Source organism: Melopsittacus undulatus, chromosome 2 (assembly GCF_012275295.1).
Source record: "Melopsittacus undulatus isolate bMelUnd1 chromosome 2, bMelUnd1.mat.Z, whole genome shotgun sequence".
NCBI classification, from domain to species: domain Eukaryota; kingdom Metazoa; phylum Chordata; class Aves; order Psittaciformes; family Psittaculidae; genus Melopsittacus; species Melopsittacus undulatus.
In genome coordinates, this window is record NC_047528.1 from 84,304,688 (window position 1) to 84,319,728 (window position 15,041).

Here is a 15,041-nt window from a genome sequence, read left to right on the forward strand (position 1 = left end):
AGAAACAGTGAAAGAAACAAAACAGACAATTTAAAGTGAGGCTTCTAAGCAAAGAACCAGAAGCATCTAAGTCTCAAAAATCAAAAAATTAATACTCTCAGTTTTCACTATGAACACTCTGAAGACATAAAGGCAAGATGCATAATGAGAACAGAGGTGTTTAAATGACCATGCTGGAAAGGAAAGAAAAACTCAAGTTCTTCGACCAAAACCTGAAGGAGACTATAAATAAATATTAAGTCTGGAAATAATGATCTTGACTAACTGTAAGTCTGGGGTTACTGAATATAGAAGGACAAAGCATTTATAGCAAGAAAAAAATGGAACAAAGGTGACTGAGGAATTATCACACCTGGTAATTTAATATCTAAATTATGTATATTTAAAAAAAAATAAAAGAAGGAAAAAATGTGAATCACATGTAAAGGGGAAATGGGGAAATGTAGCAGTTTTCAAAAGAGAAATTACCTTAGCTAACTTGATACTTTAATAAGCTTTATAGACAATAGAAATGTAGCAATTCCTCCATCTCTGGGCTTTCAGCATATTTGAGCTGTGAAAACTTGTGAAATATTGGTTCAACTGAAGAAGATGCAAGTGATGAATTAAAAAGCAGACATGAAATTGTTACAGGAAAAGAATGTAAAATGTAACTGGGACTGAAGGGGAAATACCAGATTTGAAATATTGGTAAAGATTTGTTTCACATTTTGTTTAATATTTTTGCATTCAGTCTACCAAAGAAAAGAGAAGGTGGTCCATAATTGCTCCATAAAAACGCGTCTCAGAAAAAATATCAAGAAGACAGAAATGTTATTTAAAACAAGGAAATATATCTGCATATTTGAAACAGATATAAAATGCTTATAGTTGCTATGTATGGAAATTATAAGGTTTCTTAGAGCTTTGAATATTAAACAGCTTTCCAATCCCCACCACTGGAAATTTAAACCCAAACCAGACCAATAATTTATTTATAATGCTGTCCTCTGTACAGTTATTAAAGTCTTTACATTGTGCAGTATCTGTGATAGCAGGCGTTTAGTTCTGCTTACCTAGGAGGTCCCGTACAGTCCTAAATTCCTTATTGCATTAATATAACACCACTGTAAAAGAAAAATTCTACTGTAGATTACTATCTACTCTGATCTGACCTCTGGCTTTCCAGCACTGGGCTGCTAAGTGTAAAGGAATTTGCCTTGCATCTAACATAAGGCAACGTAGCTTTTATCTGTAACTGAGTTGCCTTTCAACACAAAGTGTTGGGACTACCACATATTGTAACAGCACATACTGTCATTCAGTTCACACACTACAGTTAGAGAAGCAAACATTGTGGTTTTTTTTTTTTAAAATTTCCAGAAGATACAGCTTTTGTGAATTTGAATGATGAAGATGAATAGCATTGACAAGTATAAAGTTCGATTGGACATCAGCATACATAAATCAGAAAACCAAGGACAAAAGTGCAAATCAAAAACCACGTAACTGATGCAGAAAGAATAGAAATTAAAAGAAAAATCTGCTGGAAGAAAACAGACAAGATTTTCTGCTAAAATCCCCTAATTGTAAGCCAAGACCAGAAGTGATTAAAGTCATATGTTCTCCAAGAGATATTTTCCAAACTATTAGCATCTTAAGTTTCAATTCCTGGGTGAAGTGAAGAATGAGCCAAGCCTTTCAAAACATATTCCTTTAATGTATTTAGATATGGCACAAAAGAAATTAATTTATGTGATTGGCAGCACCAATAAAAGACATACTCTGATTTTTAAGAAGAATCTTAGAATCGTAGAATCATAGAATCATAGAATGGCTAGGGTTTGAAAGGACCTTAAGATCATCTAGTTCCAACCCCCAAGGCATGAACGCCTTACACTAGACCATGTTGCCCAGGCTTATGAAAACTGATTGTTGAAAATGCTTCACCCGAACTCTATAGCCTCTCTGTGCAACCCAGCATTTCTTTTCTGTCTTTCATCTAGTATGTTTCTAAGAAAATAAACTAGTCTTTCATCCTGAAGCTGGATCTTCTACAATTCTGTCCAATGGTGGTTCTTTCCTGTGTCTATTTACTGATGTCTAGTAAAGCATATGCTGGTATTTCTACCTTGTCCTCACTTCAGGAACATAAAATGGTCTCTTAATTCTCTTTGGCCAAAAATTTCATTAAACTTGTAAGAACTGAACACCTTTGAGACCTCAAACTTCAGCAATATCTGGTAGAAATTATTCAGCAATGTTGTTTGCAGGTGGGTGAGGATAAACGAATAGAAATTTAGGAAACAGAAATCTCACATCTTTAAGAAACATGGCTATAAAGAATACATGTAAATTAGATATGTAGTGAGACTTCAAATCTGAAAACACATGCTACAATCCTTTCTACATCTAAATGAAGAAGAAAGGGACCTACTTATTATTGTTCTCTTTGAGTTGTGATTTATAGTATGTTGTAAAGATATTTTCAAAATTGCAAGATATGTTTTGGGTCTGCTTGTGGTATGCACATGTATTCTGGGATAAAAGTAGGTGATATTAAGGAAGCACAACTGGAGAAAAAAAAAGTGTGAAAATAGAGGAAAATGTTAGCAAGTTGTGTAGAAGATCGAGACTTTCTACACATAAAATTCTACATACCTTAACACTGGTAGACACAAGTATGGTTAAAGAGAATATAAAGCAAGTTATCTAAGCACTATAAGTTTTCTGGAAAGCCACATTCTAAAACACAGAAAAATCTTAGTGCTATCATCTTTCTTCTTTCAGAGCTTTAAGAAGATTTTCAATGATGTTACTAAGGTTATGAAAAAAAGATGCTGCAGGGCAACAGGCAGAAACAAGACCTCTCTCACAAACCTCAACTAATGCTTTATTTGGCTTATGAAGTTCTAAGCACCTTGTTCTATTCATAATGAAAATATTTTTACTTGGAATCCAGTGCAATACAAATCCGAGGTGCAACAGGAAGGCAAGCAGGCAGGTAGGCAGGCGGGCAGGAAGGAAGCGAGGAAGGAAGGAAAGAAGGAAGGAAGAAAGGAAGGAAAGAAGGAATGAAGAAAAGAAGGAAAGAAGGAAGGAAAAAGGAAGGAAGGACTAATAAAAGAGGCACTTTTTCAGAACTGTTATGGCAGCACATGTAGTACAAGGAGCTTGTATTCTCTACTGCTAAAACAAAAAAAACTTCATTTCTTTGTATTCTTGCATTCTTTGTCTTATTTTTAAAGGCAAGCAAGAGCAAAATTCCAAATTTCCAATTTTTCAGAATTGCAATAAAACTTCAAAAGCTCCCCTGATATCAGGGCTGCTTTGGGAATGACTCTGAAGGATATTTTTTTACTTATTTATTTAAAGTCTCTAACACACAAATTTCTTATTCCTTGTGTCTGCTTTGGAACTTCTTTCAGTGAATGTGAAAAGCAGTGGGCAGTTATGCCACAGGGCTGTCCCTATGCAAGCAGCAACTGTGGTGTTCGTCTCTAACTAAGCTCAAGTTAACTCATTACCAGAGTCTTCAAAATTCCTATCAGGTGTATGCAGAAGATAAGAGAATATGCTTAAGGAAACAAAAGTGTAGACGAGGCCTATACCATAATAATGATACAAAATAACACTACTACAGAAGATAATTTGGATGCCTTCTTTACTACACCTGGCTTTCTCAGAGACTGTAAAATCTCTTCCTTTCATGAGCAACTATTGACATGGATTTTACACAAAACATTTAAAAGAAAAAGATCGAAGTTTCCTACTTTTTCAGATTACAAAAATCTTATGAAGATATTTGGAAGAATGGAGAGAACAGGACAATCATGAAAAGTTTGATACTTAGCAAACACTTAAAAAAAACCCAACCAAATACTACCTGATTTAGTAAATATACACTGGAGCAAACATAGAACTAAGGCAGGCTTGTTTTCTTTTAATATATTAAATTTTTTTCTGGATCCTATTTATTCACAGTCTTCATGCTTCTCTACCTCTAGATGTATGAAACAGTGGAAAGAGAGCTGTTAAAAGAATGGTTCTCACCACAGAGACAAATTTTTGACCATTTGTTCTCTACTTCAAATATTTAAAGATCCTCTCTGTTCATTCTTTATTCATAGAATCATAGAATAGTTAGGGTTGGAAAGGACCTTAAGGTCATCTAGTTCCAACCCCCCTGCCATGGGCAGGGACACCTCACACTAAACCATGTCACCCAAGGCTCTGTCCAAACTGGTCTTGAACACTGCCAGGGATGGAGCATTCATAACTTCCCTGGGCAACCCATTCCAGTGCCTCACCACTCTCATAGAAAAGAACTTCCTCCTTCTATCCAACCTAAGCTTCCCCTGTTTAAGTTACTCCTTGTCCTATCACCACAGTCCCTAGTGAAGAGTCCCTCCCCAGTATCCTTATAGTTCTATTCAAACTTCGTATCATGCAGGCACTCTTAAATTTTTCTCAAAAGCTTTTTTGAAAATGTTCTGGGTTCTTAAGTCTGCACCTAAATTAAATAAAATAAAACACATTGCCTCTGCTTTAATACAGAAAGTCTGTGCACCTTGTATTTATAAGGAAAGCAGTTGCATACTGAAACTATTCTAGAAGCTGCATAAACATGTGCTTAATTCTTTTTCTGAAACAGAAAAACACTTAATCATATAATTCCCTTCACTTTTAGTGGGATTTGATCAGGCGTTCATTGCTTGTAATTAAGTATTTTTTTCCATCTTGCTGCTTTCTTCTATCAGCGCAATAAAATTTCATCCACAATCGTCAGGTACACCACCACTTTAGTGCATAACAGCACGCAAGATTTGCAGAACACTACAGCTAAATTCACTCTGTAGCATGAATGGGTCCTATTCTTTGCATTCCTGTGTTGTGAAATAATTTGCCTTCAGTTGGAGAGCACTTATTAATGTGCATCAAAACTCCTGCTCTGCTGGCATGTCCTATTTTTCTCTTAAATAAATGCTAAGTATGAAGAGAAATATCAAAATCTTTCGAAAATGCAGCCACAACAGAGACAAGGTGCACACAGTATCAGCAAAGATCATAGGACACTCCTTGAGCTATACCTGTAATGTGGTTGCATTTGCCTTTTTTGCTCTTAGATTTTGGGGTTTTTTCCTGATCAGTTTTTTTTTTTTTCTCTATTTCATTTCCATCTTCCATCAGCATTATTTTGCATCCACATAGCTGCAACTCTTTTGCACACTGCATACACATTTAGAATCAATAGACAAAACATTCTGAAATACTTCAGAACACAGAACTTTTGAAAACATATTGAATTAAATTCACTGAAAACCAGAATCCTCGAATATCTGTTCCAAAGAGATGTATTTTTGAGCAACAACACAAAGCCTACAAAAATTATTTCTCCAAAGGTCACTTTCATCTTATTTTCCCAGTAGTTACTGAAAACAGAACACTTTCCATCTCTAAAATAATTATAAATAAAAATATTCCTAAATTCCTGATGCTGGGCATGCAGAGAGCAAAACTGTCTTTAGAGACAAACATAATTGTAATTCATGAAAGACCTCTTAAATTAATACTAGGTAATTCTTTGAAGGAGTTATCAAACTTCCTTTACTACTTCAATGGCTGTTTTATAGATCAGACTTCACCGTGTTAGTTTGTCTCTCCAGTTTATACCTACCTTTTGAAACGTTGCACTAGATTATCTCCAGAGGTCCTTTCTCAACTAACAGTTCTGTGATTCTGTGAATTTCTAGGTGCATGCATCCTCTTAATAGATTTTGGTTTACTTGCTCTATGTTTTGCTTGTATTAGTGTTCTTTAAAATTTTATCTTTATAAAAAGTGTATCCAAAGTGTTCCATGTACTTTCACAAGATTTATGATCTATAATCATTAGTTAAATTACTGCCTTGTCCCTATGCATGCAGGGGCACATTTGTAGGCCGTATATACAGAGACAGAGGATATGCATGTGGATATATCCTCCATATACAGATAGAGGATAAAAAGAGCTTTATGTGTTCAGCTCTTCAGGCAGAGCCTATAAGACAAACTGTAGGCAACAGGGGCTCCCTATGGGAGACGCACTGGTTCTACACAGAGGACCATCAGATGTTGAAATCATGCAGGGAGCTGTTTGAGGTGTAGCTACAACCTAAGCTTATGTGCTTCCTGCAAAGTCTTTATGTTCTTTCAAGGAAGGTTGAAGAAAGTTTTCTAGAGATTCATAAAGGTCTAGGATAAGATCTCCTTTGAAGGAGAAAAGTTGACTGCTACTGCTAAACCCAGGACACTGGTTTTTAGTTTTGTGACCTACTCTGAATTTGCGACAAAAACTAGATGCTTCTAACAACTTCTCTCATATCAGCTTCAGGTAGTCCACCATATAAAGAAACAAGCTGGTGAGCTGAAACAGTTTTACATTGAGTCCCCAGTCTGCCAAAGTCCTTACATGACCTTGGACAAGTCACTTAAATATTTATTCAAATCTTTAGTTTGCTATTTCTACATTGGAGTAGTTCCTTGCCTCTCATATGGATGAACATTAAGAATTTCAATGCACTCAGTGATAATGGAAGCCATTAAGTACTGAAATCAGCAATTCTGCATTGATCAATGATCCATCTTTTAAAAAGAATATCTTATAAACATAATCAGCAAATTTCTTTGCCCTATTTTGGGAATACTTTTGTAATCATGAGGCTGAACCTGATAGAGGATAATTGTTTCAACATAGGTTTATCCTTAACTCTTTTCAGATATGGACTAGTTTATTCCCAGAAATCTAACTGGTTTTATACCATTCAAAATAAACTGCTATAAATACTAGTATACTGTTTCTATTATGTGGAGAGGAATCCAACCCATGTCATGATTCATATGGAGCCATTTCAGAGCATTCTTATGCCTTATTGTTCCCTCTTATTCACCTATTATCCAAATTATTGAAGCCTTTTAAGTGATGTGGTGATACTTTTATCCTGCCTTGAATATTTGGTGGCTCCTTTCTGAAATTATTTCACTTGTTTGCTGAGCTGGAGTGACCAGAGCTAGACACAATTGGTGTATATACCTTTATTTATTCTTTCTGCAGAAACAAAAGCATTTTACTATATAACTGATGTCTTCAGCCTTATATAAATGCAAAGTCTAAATTCAGCTTTTAAGCCTGTTAAAACCATGCATATACAGTAAAAATTCATGTTAAAAATTACATTCATTATGAGACTTTTAAGAAAGTATCATAACATAAGGAAATCCAAATTGTTCCATGTAACACTGAAACCTAGAAACACCTCCCTCCTCTAACAACAGAAAGAATTAAACATAAATAAATTGTGTCTGAATACTTAACATGCCATTAACATATTTCACTGTGTTATAATACCCCCCTGACTATTCAGAGTCCCTTTGAGATGGTTCCCTCCTGTGTCTTTGTCATCATAAAATAATTCTTGCACATGGTGTGCATTAAGCTTCTGAAAGCCCAAAGGACAAAGGAATAAAACCATTTCTGTTTCTCCTTATTTTGCTTTTCTCCAAGGACAATGGCATAAATTAGTACAGCTACACAAGAGCCTACAATCATCAAAGCAATACAAATTGCTCAATTCCTCTTCTCAAACCAGCTCACTAGAGCTGCAACCCAGCAGGTGCACTGTGACAGGATTTATAACAGGGTAGTTACAGCAAGAATAGTAAGACAAGTTTAGTTAATTAACAAAGCACAGCACAAATTCCAGAGGGCACTGCTTCAAATTTGCCTCTAAAGAACATCTTTAGATCCTGGAGTATTAGCTTTCTCTACTTGCTACTGGGTTTTCTTTTCGTAGTATCTTGAAGTTCTGCACTCTACCTGCAACACCAGCAATTTTTGATCCATAGCTTGCAGGGCAGAAGATCAACACTGCAAGGGTCATCTCTTCTGAGTTTGCTTCCAAGCACTCATGCTGAATCCTCTCATTATGATGATTCCCACAGTCTTAGCTCTATCTGCATGTAAGATCTAGGAATGTCAAATATAAGTCTTGCTTATGCCTTTCAGAGATGTTCATACTTCATAGAGCTACCTCTTTTTGTTTATTCTTCCTGGTTTTCAGGCTAAATTTCAGATTTGCCCATTTTTACATGAATTTATTTAACAACTGTTGTGGCAAAATTTCAAGTTCCTAGCATGAGATAAACTTTTACCTCACGGTTAGGGCCATTTTCCCTGTGCCAAAAAACATATTATGTAAGTATGTATTCAATTTTTCATTGAAAAGACAGTTCATCCTCTTGCCTTCAACCTAACTTTCATTTTGAAGGAACAGTGTGAAGAACACTGAAAGACAGAGTGAAGCTCAGTTAGGAAAGTACATTTCCACCTAGATTCTTTATATCTCTTACAAGTTTATGGAATTTTATTAAAGTTTAAAGGCTACTTTCAACAGCGGAAGCTAGAAAAGTTTTACAAGTCCAGTTTAGCTCCAAAGTACTCAAGGAGAGAGGTGCCAATTGACTGGGCTTTGCTACATTTGCTTGAAGTACTGAAGTCAACTAAAGTAGACGTAATTCAGATTTTTTATAAAGGTCATAAGAGCCTGAGTCTTGTATTTATTTATTTATTTATCATACATTCTTAACTATTAGCATGTTTCTGGAGCCATTTTGTGACAATGTTTCTTTTCTTAGAGGAAGAAATTAAACTTTATAATATCAGCCAGAAGTTTCCCAGAGTAAGTAAGTATACCTGTACATGCATATACAAAGACTAAAATCAAGATGTTCTCTAAAATCCATAGGAATTTCAAATACAGTAGTGCAATAGAAAAGAGAAACAAATTGACTGAAAGAAGGTCTGTGAGATCAAGCTTTTCTGTTTCTAGAACTAAAAAAAATTCAGCATTATCAAAACATGAGAATGAAGCACTATTTGGTACTAATCAAGGTAATCTTTCACTGTCACAAGCAATGGGCTGTATTATTTGCATTCTAGGAACTAACACAACCAGTATGCAACAATGTAATTCTCCAGTTATTTTCTTTTTTAACAGCCCTACCATTAATAACTCTGTACCTATAAAAACACTAGATGTATCAGGCATAAAATAAAGTACATGATAACAACATCAGCAGGCATTTCCATATCCTGCAGTCAGCCAGGATGTTGAGCTGCACAGTCTCTATGCAAACAAACAGCAATAGAGAGAGCAGGTAAGATCTCATCACTTAATGCAGTGAATATTTGCCTGAGCTGCTTTTGTGGAGTGTTACTCCAACTCTCCGCATGTCCCTAAGCAACTTCAGAGAGCCACAGTCTCTTCTGCCACACCTTCATTGCCACCAGAAGAGCTGCTGCAGTGGGTCTACAATTCTTTCATGCCACCATAAATACATTTAGTTGTGTCATGTGGGGTCAATAAATCACATCATGGCTAGCTACAACACTTTCCATCCCAGAAGTCTTATGCAATTACTTGCTTTCTAGTTGCTGCCCTGTAATACGCCTCAGGCAATCTTCAGGAAGGCAAAAAGAAATGCCTGTTTTCATCAGCCTGGGTTACACCACAGAAGTTTCAGCAGGCACACAGCGAAGAGGAGTTCCCCAAATGCTGTGATAAAACAAATGCAAGCAAATACATAGAAAAAGGGAAGGACACAACCTCCCAGGCTGAGCTACAATAACCGACAGAGAGTTTGTCATATAGACATACCCGCAGAATGAAGCATGCTCATCTCCTACTGCCTCTTGGTTCCCAGGGACAATATCAGACCTGATGAGACTTACCATTATTATGTTCTTTCATTCAGACCATCTTTATAGTTTGGTTTGTGTATCATCCCATGTCCTGTTCTGAAAACCTTCAGTGTCAAAAAGAAATTTACTTTGTTCTGTGTCTGAACTCCAGCTACATAGAACTGTTTCCAATACAAGGAAGATGTAATTATTTAACTCTTTTATGCTGGTGGTTTCTTATTCTACTGAACTGAAATAACAATAAAGCAAACAAATAAATAAATACGATAACAAGGGACTTCTTAAGAGAATGTGCGAACCAAAGAGGTTTGTTCCACATACAATGGAAATAATAGATGAGTTGAGGCTTTTTTGCATTAGATTTGTGAACAAAATAGGGCACATTTACAGTAATTATATTTCTCTTGAGGACTGCAGCTATGTGCACTATTTTTCCATTTAGCAATCTAGAAAAGAATTCAAAGAGGAAATGCAATTTACATCAGTTCTGACCCACAGCATCAAACTGTCAGCATGTCCAAGAAAAAGGGAATAATTTCATCTTCATGATAGTAACACACAGTCTTTTAGAGGAAGCTGAATGCCTAAGTGCCAGTTATAGGAAATGCAAACTCTCTGCAAAGTAATAGATTTTTTTTTCCAAATGTGAGACAGCAGTAACAGATGTAGGCATTTCATATTCAAAGAAGAGAAACTGGGAACAATATAGGAACCAGCTATTTAAAGCATAAATTATTGAATAAAAAATATTCGCTAGCCAACACCTTCTCCTCCTCTGCCAAACTCCTCCTCCCCAATGATCCTTACTTATGTGAAAAAGTTAAGTTTTTGCTGGAAAAGAACAAAGGCAAAGAAACTGTCTTTAAGAATCCTGGGAGTCCAATTGATTTCAATTGTATGTCTGACAGACCCCTACTAAGAGAGGAAAGCAGCTAACTAGTCTGTGCAATCAAACTGAAACTCTAATTCTTCATCACTGTGAGTTACTAGTATTAATAATATACAGTGGGATGGCTTTGTCTTAGTCTACCTGATTTAGCACTGAGATGCTTTAGCTGGCGTTGTACTTTTGTGGCATATTTGTATTTCAATAAAGCGTTATTAATGGAAACTCAGTCAAGATTCTTCTGTCTCTTTTATGTATTCAAGTGCTCATCAGCACTTTCTCTGCCAAACTATAAAACAACAGAACAACAAAGTCACAATCTCCTGTTTTATTGCCATGTCGTTGTATTTATCATACCAAAGAGCACTTTAAAGGGTGGGTATTTTAATTCTTTTGAACTAGATTTAAATTAAGTGATCAAAATACGATGTGTATTTCAGCTTCCCTTAAAAAACAACAAAGGATGTTTTTCTTCATAGTTCCAGAGACTTTATTTATTCTCCTGCATCACTACAGCAGCCCCTCAGTACGCACATGCACTGAATGATGCAGACAGCTCATAAAACAGCTGTTAATCACATTGAATGGCCCAACTGTCTGTTAATTTGTTAATTCAGGGCACACTATTCCAACTGCAGTTGTGTCTTCAGGACTTGGCCAGCATCGTGATACTGCAATATTTCTAAATTGCTTTCCCTTTTGCTTTATAGACATCCATTCCTGAGATAACTGCTCAGAGCCTGAAAAACTCTTCCCAAGGGTTAAAAGGTCAATTTTAAATAAACTGACAGCATGCCCACTACCTTGATCCAGATATAGTTTATTCTGCTTCTTACTACACAGAGCTCAGGTTGCATCCTGTGAGGAGTCTGTCAGTGCAAATTGGAGCTGCACCAAGGCAAGACCTGGTATTTCTTGAAAACTACTGGGGCACAAAATAATCCTGACCACTGGACATGTGTGACATTAAAATCTGCTGGGAGTAAAAGCAACATGATCTTTCTCACAACCTGAAAAATCTCTTTCTCTCATGTGTTCAGTTCTGCCCTGTTCTGGATGGTGACTGAAGCAGAGAAATTTATGTACAAAGACAGAAGGCACAGTTTGTGCTGAACCTTTCTTGGAAATGGAGAGGTTTTGGTCTTTCTGTCTTGGGACAGGGAGAAAAGAGTCATATTCTATACTATGGGCTTGATCTTTCTGTTCTACCTGAGCAATAGCCTTCTAGCTATTGCATGCAGTGAATCAGCCAGGGCAAGACTTTTAGTATGTTTCTATGTATATTACATACAGTCAAGGAGCTTTGTCAGCAGTGTGATACGTGTTTTCCTGGTGAAAAAAAAAGTATTATTTGTCTATCCTTTATATGTTCATAGTATGTTCTATGGAATGTGACCAACTTTATCTATGTGGCTCAGATAGCTTATTCCAGTATGCAGATGACCTCTGTTCTTGATATTATAATGTTTGTTTTATTTATGTTTACATGTATACAACCACATGCACGCTTATTTATTTCAATTAATACTCAGCCAAGGAAAGTTGTGGTAAAGAACAGGAATTCCTTTGCCTGTAACAATACATGCCTTTCACTGTAAACTGCTTCAGAAACTAGTCTCTGTGTGACTTGACTGAGGAGTAATTCCTTATTCTACCTCTACAGAAATCATTCCTTCTTTGTTTTAAAATAGCGCTTTTCGATACTGTGCATTGACACCTTCCTCTGGTTTTCTATTAAGTACAGTAACAGCTCAAATACTGTATGCAATAAGAAGCAGAGATACACCATTCTCAGAGACTGATATATAGGAAAAAATAAGCAGTGATTATATATGCTCATATGGCTTTTTTCTGTCTCACTCCACATGGTTTTCACACTGCCTATTTTATTCTTTCATAATCAGCAAGCTATTAGGTCTTATTTTATTTTATTTTTATTTTGCCTTGGCACCACATTTAGGAAACCAAAATGTCTAGGACTGATCAATTAGAAACAGAACTTCTGGTCTAGAAGTCTTATGTTTCTCAGAGCTTCATTTTCTTATGTGGATTAGTTTCAAACAAGTAGAGAGTTTGTTTCTGGAGAAGGACATAGTGGTTGGTGTTCACTCCCCAGAGGAGAAGAAGAATTTCTGCATGTCTGAGCAGAAAATCTGTAAGCCTTTGCTAGCCTGTACCCATGCAGGAAAGAGATGCCTCTTAGAGAACACAATAACATTCACCTGTCCTTTCCTTTCATAAAAATTCATCTGTTCTTGAAACTGGAGTCAGACTTCGTGCGTCATTCTGTGTAAAGTTAGGGTCCACTGCTGAAGAAAAGACACAAGGACCAAGAAGGGAACTGTACATAAGTCTGCTACATCTTCTGTACCTGCAACAGGCCAGCCAAGCAGTTGAGATACTTCATTAACTTTGGAGAAAAAATAATGTGAAGTCATTAAGCAGTAAAGGAATTTAAGACTATGCTTTATAGCTTTACTATCTCCTTTTCCACTGCAGATAATCACATTATGTAATTGTTTTTTATAAAAGAGCTCTGACTCATTCTAAAATGAGTTTATTCACTATTAGTATAGAGAAAGTAAAAGGTTTTTTACCGTGTGATGACAGGACACCTACTTATTTACAGCCTGAGTTTGTTGAAAGCTTACAGGATATTTGTTTCTGCAGAATTAGCCTTCAGCTTAACTATGTCTTCTTATTTCTGGTGATTCTCAAGACCACTCTTTGAATACTGTTCTGCCTTGTAAAATGAAGGCAAATTATTTGGGTCTCATCCCATGAGATGGGAATTCAGTTACTGTTGTCATAGCTGTAGCCTTTCTGAAATTTATATCACAATTAAACAAAAGCAAACAGAATTTTCAGAAGATTATAGACCAGGTCTTACCATGCTTGCCTCTGCTTCCTTACCTGTAACAAAAAGCTCCCCTCTTTAGCTGCATTTGTTGGTTCTATTGCACAGCAAATCCTTATGTCTGTTCTATGATCGGGTAGTTCAATGTAAGCCTTTCCTCTGTTACTGTCAGAGGATGAGTTCCCAGACTACAAGAAGAAATTCTGCTATTTCTATGTGTCTGACTTTGCATTTTGTGCTTCTGAAGCGTTTTCATGAGATGGTCAGGGATGGGATGAGTACTGATCATAGAGAAGTTCACAGATCTTCACTAGAAGAAGCAAAGACGAGCTGCTTGTGATTTTTATGGTGGCAGATGCTCTGTCTTCAGAGGCATAAACAGAATCTGGGGGATAAAGACAATACTAGCTCTGTAAAGAAGGACAAATTCTTTTGTCTAATGGTTAAATAATACCCTCTGGGTTTTGCTCGCCTATGAAACTCCTCAAAACTTGTCTTTACATGAAGGACTAGTGCTTTTGCCATATGTCTACTAAATATCCCAGTGCATGGCAGCAATTACAATGGGCAGCAAAGTAGATACAATCAGACATTTATTTTCAGCTTGATACTTGACATTTCATTAGTCTAACTGCAGTGGAAGGTGAACTGAAATTAATATGAAACCCAGAGTAGAATCAGGAGATGTGTTTTGTCTCATTCCAGATTTGCTGTTACTAAATACACCACTGGCTAGGCATACTGCTTAAATTTAAGAGAAAATAGCTATGTGCCTTTTAACATGCTTCTGAACCGAACGGCATAATCGGTTCTTTGAAATAGAAATTAGTTCCTCATTCACAGATCCTGGAAGGAAGTTCAAATTGGAAAAGTTGTCTAAAATATATGAGTTTGGACATACCATTTTGTACAATAGAATCACCTCATTTAATTAAAAGCTTGATTGTCAGTCACTATCTTCTTTCTAAGGTTACTCTGAGATTGAAGTGACATACATCACTAAAGATAGAAGACTGCAAATAGTGAGTTCTGTTTCAGATGTGAAATGAAGAAAGATTTTCTGAAATAGAAAGTTTTGTTTAATTGACTCACTTTGTTTTGTTTTGGGGGGTGTTTCTACGCTTTGAAATGAAAATCTGAAGAACTGTTCAAAACACATCAAAAGAAATTATTTCAGCTTTTCCAGGTACATCTTTGTGCTGTAGGGCACAACACAAACTGAAAAGTCTACCAGAATTGTTTAAAAGTGTCTTTTGCATGTTATAAATCCATCTCAAAGCCACTGAATTCCCCAGAAGGATTTAGAGGAGTACAGAATTACTAAATAGGTGAAGACCCTTGTCTATGTGTTGGGTCTGCTTGTGGCTTCCCTGCCTAAATTTTGCTGCAAAAATTTCTCATTGCAAGCTCAGTCTTCACATGAAACACAGACTTTGCTGAGCTTTGCATTCACAACAGAACTTAGATATCTCCCACACAGTCTGCTTTTCAGCTTCTGTAATTCCTTTGCAGGCTGTGTCAGGCAGACCCCAGAGCTACAGTCTAGTTGGATTTTCTCTTCCTCTCTCCTTTGCATGTGGC